The 15788-nt window shown below is 32.5% G+C and overlaps 1 pseudogene across 1 annotated transcript; it reads left to right on the top strand.

Moving 5' to 3' along the window:
- Positions 1-252: 252 nt before the first annotated feature.
- Positions 253-11168, top strand: LOC109788629 (ribonuclease II, chloroplastic/mitochondrial-like; annotated as a pseudogene). The gene is made up of 15 exons (XR_014430364.1): positions 253-392; positions 1062-1122; positions 2142-2301; positions 2435-2548; positions 2646-2723; positions 2794-2925; positions 3979-4199; positions 4586-4767; positions 6268-6330; positions 6441-6547; positions 6626-6775; positions 7368-7527; positions 8241-8636; positions 9653-9877; positions 10505-11168. The product of XR_014430364.1 is annotated as a ribonuclease II, chloroplastic/mitochondrial-like (transcript).
- The last annotated feature ends 4620 nt before the right edge of the window (positions 11169-15788 follow it).

The following is a 15788-nucleotide window of genomic DNA, read 5'->3' as shown; positions in this document are numbered from 1 at the left end:
GCATGTTACTGAAGTAATGTTTTATTTGTGGGTTTTGCTTTCTAACCCCCTTTTAAAAGTGTTTCTATAAAGTATAATTGGTATCTATAAATACTACAATATCATGGCATTTTCTTCTAAGACATTTTTCTGTCTCTGTTTTGGTTATTTTTGGAATGTTTTATTTAGGTAAAGGCATTCCTTAGAGGCGAGCCTCTACTCTTTACTGCTGGTAAGCTTGAAGGGATTGCAGCTGTTGTAAATGAGAATGTTAGAACAGTGAGGAAACTCAGCAGCATTAGTCTTCGGTATTGGATTTTAGAATATTACGAAGACAACCTAAAGAGAGAACATATCGTGCATTGGTCCTTAAATTTATGAAGGATCGAATTGCAGCACTATTGTTGGTTGAGGTAAGGACTAGGAAACTGATGGTTCCTGTTATATAATCTGTTTGGCATTCCATGATTGTCCCAGTACGAAATCTCGATGTATAAAACATCCAAGATGACCTAGATGCCTAAAAACAGCTGCATCTGTGGTTAGTTAGGGATGCCTTTACCTTTTCAGACCAGAGGTGAAATGTAATGTCGATCATGTTATTAATCTGGGGGGAATACAACATAATGATTATAGGGAGGCCACTTTAGTGATCAAATTATACTGGGAAGAATACAACATAATGATTTTAGGAATACAACATAATGATTAATAAAAAAAAAAAATAACTTTATTAAATTTTGGCTGTTCTTAGAATCATTATTTATGCCAGTGCACAATTTTCTCAAGGTTGTTTTGTTTGAAGGTAATTTCTATAGTTTGATAAAAATATTTTCCGTGGAAAAATGATTCTTAGAAGTTAGAAAGAACTGATAGATAACTCATAATCCAAGTAATACAGATATTAAAATTGGTATTATAATATTTCTCAACCTTCTTGTCAGTCTCTTGTCTTAAATGGCTATGTTTAGTCATCAGAGGTGTTGCTTTTATTAGTGTCTTGCCCCATGTTTAATGTGGTCAAAAGTTGTAAATTGTGATATCTTATTATTTTGAATTCATAATGTGATTTTGGTTTGCAGGTTGGGTTTCAAGCTTCTGCCTGGATCTCTGTTGGAACGCAGATAGGGGATGAAGTAATAGGTAAGGTGGTAGAAGCACATCCACGTGATGATATAATTTTTCTGAAGGAGGTAGTAAAAGAGTGAGCTAAGGTACGATTTTGAATAGAGTTTTTCAATATTCAACGATTTATTCCAAAGGGTAAATCATCTCTCTGCATCCCTAGCCTTCAAAGCTTGGCTGCTTGTACGAAGAGAGTTCACACTTCACTGTCAGAATCACATCATTTGAAACTTTGTTAAGATGTTCAAATCCTGATGTGTCATTTCTGGCAGAGAAATTTAAGGAAGTTAGGCAAGTGTCTATATGGCCTTGCATGTTACACGGCCCTGCCAAGTTGCCATATTTGTGAATCCAATATTCTTTATCTGTCATCTTCTGAAGCATAAAAAGAGATGCATCCTTTCTGAAGTTCCTATGTTTCAAGTGCTTCTGAAATGACCATATTTCTTCATTTATGACCTCTATTTGTTTATCAACATGTTTAATTTTGGTCTCAAGTGCCTGCTTTCTCTTCCTCATGTCCATTAACTCATCACAAATAATCTAACGAACAAAAAAGTTATGAGTTAGTCATTCAAAAGTAAGAAGAAATGTTTTTCTCAACCAAGAACCAATGTGTAATTAATATTGAATACCTTCACTTGGTTTCTGATGCTTTCTTTTAATTGTGCTGACTTTTTAGTTATGTCCAAATTGAAAAATGTTCTTTTTTCATGTTATTTTGCTACTTAGGTTTTTGTTCTGTTTCCAGGATAAATGTTAGTGAGAATGTGAGATCTTGTGCTTTCAAACTTTCTAGTAACCTGTAAAACTATTTTCTACAATCGCCTTTCCTACAGTCATGTTTGAAACAACTGCTATGAAAAGGTTTAGTTATGTGGTTCAGTCATGTGCTAGTAACCTGTAAAACTATTTTCTACAATCACCTTTCCTACAGTCATGTGCTTGTAAATTTTTGTGTAAAGCTTGTTCTGGTATTTCCTAGCTTTTCCATTGCTTCAGTAGTCCAGTTATTAATTTTTATTTTATTGATTTAGCAGCATGGGATCGTTGAATGAAGAGCTTGTTGAAGATAGACTTGTGAATCGTTCATTGCAAAAAGGGTTGCTTTTGGAATTCAAGAAGGATTCTGATAGAGTATTGCTAGCAGTAGCTCAGAGACCTGATGGCAAGAAGAACTGGATGGTTTCTGATCAGGTTCTAGTAGAAACAACATAATGCGGCATGTTTAATAGGTTGCTAGGTGTTGGAACTTCTTGCATTTTTATAAATGCTAAATATTGCTGGATTTTGTGTAGTCTAACTCTTCCTTGTTTTTGTTGGGCTGAAGAATGATGTCACTTCTTCCATCAAACTGCAACAAGTGACATATATTGTTCCTGGTGTTGACAATTTTGACCAAGCAGATATTGCAGATTTTGCTCAGAAGGCTCAGGATAACATGGTCAGTTCCAGTGTTCCACAATGGAGATGGTAACAAATAAACCAAATTTAAAACTTGTTCATATGTCAATAAATAAATTCTGGATGATATGATACAGGACCCATCACTACTTGAATTTGCTTGGATTGAGCTCCTCGAGAAGAATAAGTCTGTGACAGTTGAAGAGTTGGCTGAGGTAATATGCTTTCTTGACTAGATGTCAATGCATGCTTTCTTTGTCCTTAAATGAGTTGCTTGTTCTGCAGATAATTTTTGGCAGTGCTGAGCCCCTTGAGAGCTATTCTGCTCATCTCTTGCTATCAAAAGATGAAGTATACTTTACTGTACTGGAGACTAAAGGATGCCGCTCCATTTATGGTGCTCGACCAAGTGGGCAGGTAGATGTATTACTTTCACGTGTTGAGTAGCTATAAAAATTATGGATTTTCAATTACTCAAGTTATGTAGCTCCTCTTTGGAGTATTTTCCTAACATATAAACGTGCTACATGTTTAGGTGTTTTGCTTTTACTTGTTATATATTACTTGTAAGCTGGGATCACATAAACACATAATAATAGTTTAAACCAGTACCTAGCCACACTAGATAATTACTATTATGCGTTGTTTTAAAATTTGGACTAAACCGGTCAGTTCGACCAATGTGACTGAGAACTGTTATGATGACTGGTTTTTTACTCTAAAAGACTGGTTCATCTTAGAACTAAGGTTGTGAAACTTGAGTTTGTAGAGCTTCCATAAACTTGACTTGTAAACTCATAAGAGTTTACTTAATATACAAATAATATTAAAAATCTTATAGTAATATATATGTATGAAACATAATACTTCATATAATAAAGAAAATAACAAATCACAATAATATAGTAACAGTTTGACAAATGACAATACCCATATATAAATTAAAAAAAAAATGTTTTTAAAATAAAAACATTTTAAAAAAATTAATATATTAATATTATACAACTAAAACAGCCAAATAAATTCTTTGTCCACAAATTGTAAAAAATAATTATCCCCCCTAATTACACAACCTACTATGAGATATATACTCACTGCCACCAAGCATTTTCTAATACAAAACTGCTTTCTAAATTCTAATAGATTTGCTACCAGATATTTATTTACTCCTAAATCTAATACATAACTGCCAGCAGTTACTTTCTATGCATGACTGTCATCATGCAGTTTCTAATACAGAACCGCTTTCTAATAGATTTGCTATTAAAAAACCAGTTATTTTCTATCACATATACTCTTAAAAATTAACTAGCTCCAATCCATTAAGGGAACTAACTTGGATCATAGTTCTCATCACATAGCCATGAAAGTGTGATAACTTTTTAGAATGTTTATTCTTGTGGTTTGATTTACTAGTTGCTTTCAGATGAACTGAAATAAATGTCTAAAAAATTATTTTTGAAAAGGAAGGTTGAGGAGCTCATTCGTAGGAAGCTTGCAAAGGAGGCCTCTGAGAAAGAACTAAAGGAGTTTATTGAATTACTGACCTCTGCAAAGTCAATGTCTTCACAAGATAAACCTCAAAATCTTCATGGACAATTGATGAGAAAATTTGGAACAGAATCGAGTCACTTGAAGCATATGCTATTGATACATGTAAAAATGACGAACAAAGGAAAACAGCTGGGATGGTAATTTTTTCCCTCAATTGTTATGTAGGCATGTAACATTGTAGCAATTGGTATTTTTTTTCAGGTATATAAATAATATGAAGAGATAAGGAAATAGGGGAGCGGAGAATCTTTGCACGAGATTCTCAAACTTATTTTAATTAGATTCCTTGTATATATATTTGTATGATTATGAATTGTATCAAATACAAGTCTAGTACTAATGTACCACTTCCTAACAATGAGAAAGGATGATCTTAAGTGGATTCAGCTGTCTCTTTGCTTGGAAGTTTAGTATAAAATCATTGAATAATAATGCATCTCTAGAAAGTTGTTTATTGTTTATGTCACAAGTCACCGTTGACTTTCTTGTTCTTTTAATAAATTTATCTTCTCTTTACTGGCAGAAACTTAAGGAAATGGGTCTGGCAAAAGTAGCATCTTCAGCTGTTAAACTTTTGATAGATATCGGATATTTCATGTACATATCAATCTTGATCTGTTGAAGTTGGGAATTCCCACTTATCATTCAGAAGAAATCATATCGGCTGCTCAAAGTCTTTTATTGGACTCATCTGATCCAGATGAGGTGGGTTTCATTTGCCTGACAACATTGCTCAAATATGATTGTAATCATATATATGTTATCTTTGCTGAATTCATTATACTAATATTTTTAGTTACATGGAAATAATATGACGAAATTATTTGACATTATTATTAATACTTCCCATTCTTCAAAACCAAATACTACAAAGTATAAAGGTGATGCATACTGAGATTTTTAGATCATTGATGAGGGTTTATGCTGTCATATATTGTTAAGGCAGTATAAAGTTTTTTTTTTTAAACTTTTGTTAACTATTACTCCCCCTGTCCTAAATGTAAGTCACTTTTAACTAATTTACAGTAATTAAGAAAATTTATTAGTATAGTTAGTACTTAGTAGCCTTAAATTTGTTAACAATTTATATTATTTTTCCAAAATTATCCTTAAAATTATTGGGACTTATCATCTCACTCTTTTCACTTAATTACTTTTTACCTAATTAATTAATGTATGCAAGTTATATTCTTAATTGCTCTTTTTGCACCCAAACTTTCACAATCATGCAAATTTTGCCCCCTATATATATATATATATATTTTTTTTTTTTTGCAAATTTTGCTCCTCAATTTACAAAAAATTTGCAAATTTTGCTCTCACGTAAAATTTTGTTGTTTAAAGGAAAACTGTCACAAAATTGTCTTAATTGTGATGGTTTATAGGAAAGACTGCTACAAAATTGTCTTAATTATGTCAATATTTCTAATTGAGGTCAAAGTTCATGATAATTTGTAAATTGGGGTGAAAATTTTGCAAAAAAAAATAAATTGGGGAAAATTATTGAGATTGTGAAACATTAGGGACTAAAAGTATAATTAAGCCTAACATTTATTGTAAATTAATTAAGGATATTTTAGTCAAAAAATAATTTGAAAAATGTCTTATAAAAAGGGACAAACAAATCTAAAAAAATGTCTTACATATAGGGACAAAGGGGTAGTCATTAATTGTTTATTTTTAATATGCTATTTAAAATTTATAACAGTTGCATGGTATCAATATCTTTACATGTCAGTTACATACAAGGTTGGGAAAGGATATTGTTAGCATTAAACTGCAAGGTAGGGATTCCAGTGTGGGATTTATAAGGTCGTGGACTCTCCAACTAAAATGACTAGCTTTTGTGGTGAGGTTCTCCGAAGATTCTTATTAAGACATCAATCATACCTAGGATTTAGGAATAAGTCAATTAATAGTTGTGATAAAAACATGGTAATATCTAGATTTCTTATTTCCCAATATCTTGTTTGCTTTCATGATGTTTATGTACCTAACTCCTGTAGAAGGATGGATTAACCAAATTCTCAGCTTAATACTTGGACTGTACAGTCATTGTGGTTGTTTTAAATTGCTGTTGAGGCTGGACTCTTAAACTTTTCTTACATCTTGTTCTACTTTCTTCTGTAATTATTCTAATAATTACTTTATCACATCTTAATATTTTTGTTGTTAGATAATCATTTTGTGTTTTACTATGTTCAGATTGATAGGAAGAATCTTACTGTTTTAAAGGTCTATGCCATTGATGTTGATGAGGCTGATGAGGTGAACCATCAAACCTTTTTATTTTTGATTTGCTTGAGATTCTTTCAAGTGTTATTCCATTTATTTTAGGAAGCCTATTATTTTATTAACTGATGATCTATAATATGTAGCTTGATGATGCTTAGAGTGCAACAAAGTTGCAAGATGGCCGGATTAAAGTGTGGATACATGTCGCAGACCCAACTAGATATGTTCAACCTGGAAGTATTGTGGACAGGTATCTGGCTGAGATTCAAAGAGATATTTAATTGAATATTTGGTTGTGTTCCTCTATAATGTACTTCATGACATGCAGGGAGGCTATGAGAAGAGGAACTTCTGTTTTCTTGCCCACTGCAACGTATTCTATGTTTCCAGAAAATCTTGCCATGGGGGGCATGAGTTTGAGACAAGGAGAGCTTTGTAATGCTGTTACTGTATCAGTTGTGCTGCATAATGATGGCAGGTAAATTTAAATGCACTGGTTGCTTTGTGTGGTAGAAATTCACCTGATTTACTAGTAGAACATCACATTGTAGGAAGTGAGATAATCTGTTAGGAGGTGTCCTGAAGTATGAAATGGGGCTAGGAGTTCTTGGAGGTAACAATAGAGCTCTATATTTGTTGAGTTAGAGGAGTAAGGATGTTGTTGAAGCATATAATAGGGCAGGGGATGGTCAGAACACGAATGACTAGCAAAACCTCTATTTTTTGTTCTTTTTGTTTAATTTATGTGAATGTGCTATGATGGATAACCCATTGTAAAATTGAATTTGTTCCTCAACGCTTATTTTTCATAGCTAAGTTGAATTCCAGTACTGGCCTACTAGGTATATGTACATGTACTTTGTTCATGTTTCAAGCCTAAAGGCTCTTGCATTAGGGCTATGTTAAAGATACAAAACCAGTAAACTATGCTCACCTAACAGCTTAAGTCTTGATGTTTTTTTAACTTTGTTCTCATGTCCTGGATTGTTAATTTCCTATTCAACCCGTGCTTTTTCTATCAATGAGTTTTTCTGTCCTTCTGTAACTGATGTCCTGTGTGGGTGTAACAGCATTGCAGAATATTCAGTGTTTAACTCAGTGATTAAACCAACATACATGCTGACATATGAGAGTGCATCTGAACTACTCCATTTGAACCTTCAGGAGGAGGGTGAACTTAGAATTTTATCTGAGGCTGCAAACCTTCGATCAAATTGGCGCCGTTAGCAGGTAGGTTTTAGTTTGTTCTTTTGAGTCAGGTATAAAATTTTTTCAAGGTATTTTGGTTTTTTCTTTCTAACTTCTAATAAAACCTAATGCCCGGGTCACATCTTATGTCACATATTGTGCTATATTTGAAAAATCACATCGTATATTTGAGGAAGGTTTTCCACATAACATCATCAATGATGCATGAGTTATGACTTTGCAGTTTTCTAAACTGCCTAAATAAAACATAACCTGAGATCTGTTAGTTAAATTATCCAACAATATTTATATTTTGTCCAGGATCTTTGGTGTATCCCATGGAACCTAGTGTTAAATTGTCCGACAGCGGTTTTTGTTGTTTGTTCTGGAGCTTTGCTCCATCTCACATAATTTAAAAGTTCATTGCTCTCTGATAAGTGATGCAAACTTGCTTTAGTGTTTTATATTTTGTTATTTAACAAAGCATCCACAAACATTATAAAATTATATCAAACTTAGATGGATGTCATATTTTACCTGTCTTTATGGTGTAGTCTATATTGATTTTAATTCGATAATAGGTTTATCTTAATGCTAGGATGGATAATTTGGCATAGTGATTGAAACACATTCTTGTGAATTGATAAAGATGTGGAATTACCTATATATATATATATATATATATATATTAAACAAATTATTGGGAATTTATAGCCTCTAATATGTAAACATTTCCTTTCCCTGCATTTGTTCAGGGTGCAATTGAGACAGCAACATTAGATACCCGCTTTAAAGTGTCCAATCCAGAGGATCCAGAGCCATCGATAAAGCTTTATGTGGAAAACCAGGCAGACCCTGCTATGCGATTAGTCTCTGGGATGATGATACTATGTTGTGAAGCTATTGCCACATTCGGGTCTCGGAATGACATTCCTTTACCATACAGGGGACAGCCCCAATCAGATATGAATGTTTCTGAATTTTCCCATCTTCCAGAAGGACCCGTTAGGAGCTTTGCACTGGTAAGAATAATGCGTGCTGCGGAAATTGATTTCAGGAAGCCTGCACGCCATGGTGTTTTGGGGATTCCTGGCTACGTTCAGTTTACATCTCCCATCCGTAGATATTTGGATCTTCTTGCTCATTATCAGGTAAGTTGCTTTCAATTTTATAATTCACTGTATAATAGACTGCAGACCTCGATGCTTCTTGGTGCTTGCCTTGAAATTTTTATTTTTTAAAATCAGCAAGAATCAGGAAAATGAAACTAAATGAAAATATATCATGATACATGTTCCCTTCACCGAGGGACAGGATGCAGACTGTGCAACACTGTAGCCATTGGATTTTCTACCTGTGTTTGGAAGAATATAGATATTTACACAAGATTTCACCGAAGTATAAACTTCTTTTAAGGGACCTAATATACTAATTAGGTAATGATTACATCTAAAGTCCTTTCTGGATTAATAAAAATACTGCATGTGAAATCAAGGAAGCTAATTTTCTTTTTGTCAGTGTGCAAGTTTTCTAAGAGTTATGGATGTATTTGGTTAGTCAAATGCCCATGTCATATTTAAGGATGCCTATTTACCTGTAGTGTTTTGAGATGATTATGACTTCTTTCGGGTGCATTTTTTGTTATCTTTGTTTCTGTTTTCTTATATTTTGCTTCTCTCCTTTTTTGAGGATTCTTTCCCTTCCCTGTATTGTACTTCGTTTCTTTTCTTTTGATCTTTCTACTCCGTATGAGGGTGCCTCCATTCCATAGTCATAATCATAGCACTTGTAACTTTTTTCTCATTTATTTTCCTTTTTTGAATTAACTATTCAGTGATACCCAATTTTGGGCTTCCTTAAACGAGTCATTTATAGATGGGAAAATAAATGCGGTGTGACATATATATATGCATGTAGTATAAATATTAATTGGGTTTATTCATGCAAAGAATGCCAAGATGTGATTTTAACAATTCATGTTTTAGTTTATATGTATGGATTTGCAAGTTACTGAATATAGTTATTTGTGGGTTTTGCTTTCTAACCCCCTTTAAAAAGTGTTTCTGTAAAGTATAATTGGTATCTATAAATACTACAATATCTTGGCATTTTCTTCTAAGACATTTTTCTGTCTCTGTTTTGGTTATTTCTGGAATGTTTTATTTAGGTAAAGGCATTCCTTAGAGGCGAGCCTCTACCCTTTACTGCTGGTAAGCTTGAAGGGATTGCAGCTGTTGTAAATGAGAATGTTAGAACAGTGAGGAAACTCGGCAGCATTAGTCTTCGGTATTGGATTTTGGAATACTTACGAAGACAACCTAAAGAGAGAACATATCGTGCATTGGTCCTTAAATTTATGAAGGATCGAATTGCAGCTCTATTGTTGGTTGAGGTAAGGACTAGGCAACTGATGGTTCCTGTTATATAATCTGTTTGGCATTCCATGATTGTCCCAGTACGAAATCTCAATGTATAAAACATCCAAGATGGCCTAGATGCCTAAAAACAGCTGCATCTGTGGTTAGTTAGGGATGCCTTTACCTTTTGAGACCAGAGGTGAAATGTAATGTCAATCATGTTATTAATCTGGGGGGAATACAGCATAATGATTATAGGGAGGCTACTTTAGTGATCACATTATACTGGGAAGAATACAACATAATGATTTTAGGAATACAACATAATGATTAATAAAAAAATAACTGTATTAAATTTGGCTGTTCTTAGAATCATTATTTATGCCAGTGCACAATTTTCTCAAGGTTGTTTTGTTTGAAGGTAATTTCTATAGTTTGATAAAAATATTTTCCGTGGAAAAATGGTTCTTAAATAATACAGATATTAAAATTGGTATTATAATATTTCTCAACCTTCTTTTCAGTCTCTTGTCTTAAATGGCTATGTTTAGTCATCAGAGGTGCTGCTTTTATTAGTGTCTTGCCCCATGTTTAATGTGGTCAAAAGTTGTAAATTGTGATATTTTATTATTTTGAATTCATAATGTGATTTTGGTTTGCAGGTTGGGTTTCAAGCTTCTGCCTGGATCTCTGTTGGAACGCAGATAGGGGATGAAGTAATAGTTAAGGTGGTAGAAGCACATCCACGTGATGATATAATTTTTCTGAAGGAGGTTGTAAAAGAGTGAGCTATGATACGATTTTGAATAGAGTTTTTCAATATTCAACGATTTATTCCAAAGGGTAAATCGTCTCTCTGCATCCCTAGCCTACAAAGCTTGGCTGCTCGTAGGAAGAGAGTTCACACTTCACTGTCAGAATCACATCATTTGAAACTTTGTTAAGATGTTCAAATCTTGATGTGTCATTTCTGGCAGAGAAATTTAAGGAAGTTACAGCCAACATATCCAGCCTTCCTCATGCTGCCAGTGTACAGTCCTTCAAACAATTTCTCCAACCAGTCACATGAAGTTATCAGGTTTTGTTCCCCACTTAAGCGAATAGCTTTGCCCATTCTGTTGATTTGTAGTGGTATAGTAGTAGTGATAGTATCTCACCAAAAGCAGCTTCTATATTTTCTTTTTGTTTCTTCAACTGTCATGGTTAAGTAATTCAATTTTGCCTGGTATATGGTTGGCTTTACAACTTGATATGAATATCTGAGTTTTTTTATTGTAATATCACATCCTTTGTGCAAATAACAACCAAGAATCTAGAGTTGCATTAGAGGAGTGTGATGTGATGACGTGGAAGAGACATTTTTACACGTATTATGTTACTACCAGTTACCTACACCCTTATATTAAAGGGACACCTTTTTACTAACCATGGTTTCCATTTTTATATAATGTTTTTTATCCTTTTTTATTTTACTCAGAAGTTTAAATCATTCATCTCCCAATGTCTTTTTTGACTCAAGCCACTTATCCTCTTGAAGTAATTACCCATTTCATGATTTATTTTTTCTTAAATTTAGTTTAATTTATTTTTAAAAATATAAAGAGACACCGAGCATCGCTTTTCTCCTAATTGATCATAAAGGGCTAAAATCGAGGAACTGTTATAACCTTTGCATTTTCAGGTGCTAAGAATATTTGGAGACATTTGTTCCTACTGGGCTACTACTAAAAATTTTCTGGTCTCTATTTAGATTAGAGTTTGTAAATTGGATTTTATTTGACTTTGGATTATTTAGGATGTTAAAAGTAGTTTTTGGTAATATTCATTTCATTTAAGTTGAGAAATGAACTCGTGTTAGGATATAATACAAGAGATAAGGAGTAGGAGAAAACTTGAAGAGTCCCATTACTACCATTAGGCATCCCAAATAATGAGCGATTTCATGTGGGTGTAGGCATCCCAAATAATTCATTCTCACGATTACAAATTATCTGGAATTTGTCTTTTATTTTATGGGCCAATTTTGTATGGGTTTTTTAGTATAATATTTTTAATTAGTGAATACGGATTCTGACAAATATTTATTAAATCTATTGTTGGGATTCATAATAAATTTAGAGGAAATCACACTCACCTACACGTTTATATTCTGCCACCAAATTCTATCCTAGTAAAGTAGATCGTTACTCTAAATTTGAATTGGTTCCACGAGTTGTTATAATGTTATCGTACAGGATTCCTGCTGTTCTGTATTTATAATCCAGTAGTTTTTAAATTATTGATTTTTATATTTTATTAACCTTTTAGTGTACGAAAAAAAAAAATTAAAGGTGGAGATTCTTGTTGCATTCTTTCTTTGACGGCGAGAACCAAATTCCTTATCAAACATCACTTGCAACGTGAAGAGCGTCTTGGACAAGGAAAGAAAATAGAGTGAACAAAAAAATAAGAATACTACTAATGTACTTTTATTCAGTAAAAAGAAAAAAGAAAAATAAAAAAGAGGGAAAATTTGATTTAGAAACAAAAGAAAAACCTTTTTTTTTTATCCTTCATTTTTCTCAATGCAAATTTTTAGATTTTCTTTTTTCATCTTATTTTCCTTCTCAGACAATCCAAGGATAAAAGTTAGTATGTAAACATTGTGTGTTTTTTTTTTTTTCCTTAAAATTGTAATTGTTGCTATTCCCCTCCCCAGCCCCAAGGGGCATTTGGTCATTGTCAGAGTCACCGACGCGGTTAATATGTTATGCACCTTTTTAAATTTAAATTTTAGTTATTGGGGAGGATTAACGAATTTTCGATCGATGAGATATTGACTTTACCATGAAGAGGGAATCCTGGTCCTTGTGGTAACCATTGTTGTTGATTTCACGTTAATTAGTGTGTAGAGCATTTATGACACAACCTTTACAAGGTGTAATTATATGTTGCCTACATTGATGATGGCTCTAAGTCTGTAACCATTACAACATTCAGTTTTTTTTTTTTTTTTTTTTTTTAAATTGATGTGATTTATATTTAGATGTTTTTTATAAAAATAAATTAGTAGTAAAATTCAGTATAAAATTTTTATTTAATGCACAACTACATAAAGTTATTTCAACTCAAAAACAATTTATATGGCATGCTATTATTAGGGTAATATGGAAAAACAAAAATAACTATGTATTTATTATGGTTGATACAAATGTATATCAAATGTTAGAAAAGATCTTGTTAACATGACAATGGATAAAAAGTTGGGATAACTTTTTCTACTCTTTAGCAAATTGATTGAAGAGTCAGTCTTTTACACATTTTATTTACCCATGAAAGATAGTGGGAAATATTATGAAGTTAATTACTCATACTTATTTTTGTAAGCATTAGCTATGTTTGTCTTTATTTTTATTTTTTTGGTACTCAAGGGTATATGTTGTAATGTGGCTATAACATATCACACTTGTTGTGGGTACGTTATTATCTTTAACTAATGAAATTATTATTTTTCTTTAAAAAAAGTCCTTAAAATTAAATATGTGAATATCAATCTAAAATCCCGTTATAAGTATTATTTATGTGAAAATTAAACATGTGAATATCAAAGACATACTTAAAATTTTGATAAAATTATTTATGTGAAACTAAATAATATATATAAGTATTATGAGATCAAACGAGATTAACCTGATTTGATGACATGAATCTCTCTTAGCCAATGAATCAACTATCTAACATGCTTATAGCTTAAAACAACCACACCCTCTACCATACTGGTTACTAAAATACACAAGGAGTAACAAGCATGGAGGCAGTTAACCCTGAATGGCTAAATTTGATTCAACCTACACCTGCTTCATAATTCTTTGTTGTTTTATACCTTTCAAACCATAGAAAACTACCCAAAGTTCAACTTGGATCATTAGACAGTTATCAAGCTTGCAAGAATATGCAAGGACAAATTTGCCCCAATTGATCTTGAATAATGCCTCCTGAGGATGCTTGCTTATTGTAACTAGGCATGGCAACGGGGCGGGGCGGGGGCGGGGAACGTAAAACCCGCCCTCGCCCTCGATACACGCTGGGGTTAAAATTTGGGTACCCATCCCTGTCCCCGGCGGAGTTCGGGTTCACCTGCCCCACTCCTGCTCCTGCTCCTATTTTTTTTTTCTTTTTTCTTTTACATAAATATGAACAATTTTTTTTTTCTTTTTTGCATATAAATATTTATAATTTTGGTTTATATATATAAAAATAATTTTTTAATTATATTATTAAGTGGGACGGGGGAAGGGGCGGATACGAGGCCGGAGGTAGGGGCGGATACGAGGCCGGAGGCGGGGTGGGTATTAACATCTCCGTCCCTGATTTTATCAATCGAGAAAAACCAGAATCCGATAAACACGAGTTTTCCCTGTTCAAATCGGGCGAGTTCTAGTGAGTACCCACGAGAGCATGTTAGATTGTCATGCCTAACTGTAATTGTCCCGTTGTAGTTCAGTTTGTTGACACCTTCCGTAGATGGAGTCCACGATATTCCTCCTTAGATAGTCATTCCAATCTTATAAAATTCATAAATTTTATTTTTTATGAATTAATCATTAAAATTGTAACGTTGGTTATAATATGAAATTAAGTAAATGATATGACAATTACAATTTAATAATATTTAAGTTAAATTATATTTTTTATTTTCATCTCATGTTATTATAAAAAATTAAAACTAAAAGTGAAATTCTTAGAATAGTGGATTAAGCCTAACTCAACCCTATAAAACTGGCTTGTAAGGTGAGGGTTGCTTTCCACTTATATACTATTTAATTGCCTAATCTCTAGTCGATGTGGGACTTGGGTTTTTTCCAATACACCCCCCTCACGTCCAGCACTATTGAGCTTGGTACGTGGATAAATGGTAGGTGACCCTTTTTCAATGATCTAGGATTGGCGGGACTTGAAATACACCCCCTCATGCCCATGGTGCATGTATCAATGAATGGTGGGTGACCCATTTTTAAGAATCTAGGATAGCTCTGATACCATCTTAGAATAGTGGATTAAGTCTAACTCAACCCTACAAAACCGGCTTGTAAGCTGAGGCTTGTTTTCCACTTATATATTATTTAATTGCCTAATCTCTAGTCGATGTGGAACTTCACTTGAGTTTTTCCCAATAGAAATTTAACTTAAATAGTAATGAATATTAATTGTCATGTCATCTAATTAATGTAAGACCATGACCAATATTATTATTTTAACTATCAATAGATGAACATTTAGTAAGAGGATAAAAATTGCATGTTTTATAAAATTGGATATTGAAATTACAAAATTCAAAATTTAGCGATCAAAATTACAAATTAATAACATAAAACTATATTTTAGATATTTTATAGCATATATTTTAAAATAAACAATGTTAATATAAATATATTACGATATATATTATCTATTAAGTCAATTTTTTAAAATAATTGATTAAAATAGTTTTTAAAGAGTTGAAAATATCATAAATAAGATTCAAAATATAATCTATTTAATTATTTTTTTAAAATATATTAAATCTAATTTCAAAATTTTAAAGAAGTCCTAATAACTACCTCTTAAATAAATAAGATTAGTAAGGAAGCACAAGTCATTAATATTCTTGACACTCCATTTGATTTCGAGAAAAAAGAAATAAAATGAACATTAGCTTCCCATGTTTTAAATTTTTCCTCCCTTTAATTATTTCATAACAACCAAACTATCATACTTATTTTATCATACTCACTTCTACTCTTTTTTTTTCGTCTCATTTCCTATTTATTTCACCTTAACCAAACATAGTGTAAAAGAATGAGATCTGAGTGAGAACTTCTACTGCCAGAATTGTATTCATTAGAAGCGAGTGATGTTTTGAGCATTGCAATTGAATTGTGCATTAACTTTATTTTTCCAAACGAAAATTAAAGACAGAAGGAATAG

This window comes from Cajanus cajan, chromosome 10, assembly GCF_000230855.2.
Source record: "Cajanus cajan strain Asha chromosome 10, NIPB_CcT2T_4, whole genome shotgun sequence".
Lineage (NCBI taxonomy): Eukaryota > Viridiplantae > Streptophyta > Magnoliopsida > Fabales > Fabaceae > Cajanus > Cajanus cajan.
Note: the sequence above shows the minus strand (reverse complement) of the source record. Positions and strands in the feature narration are given on the sequence as shown.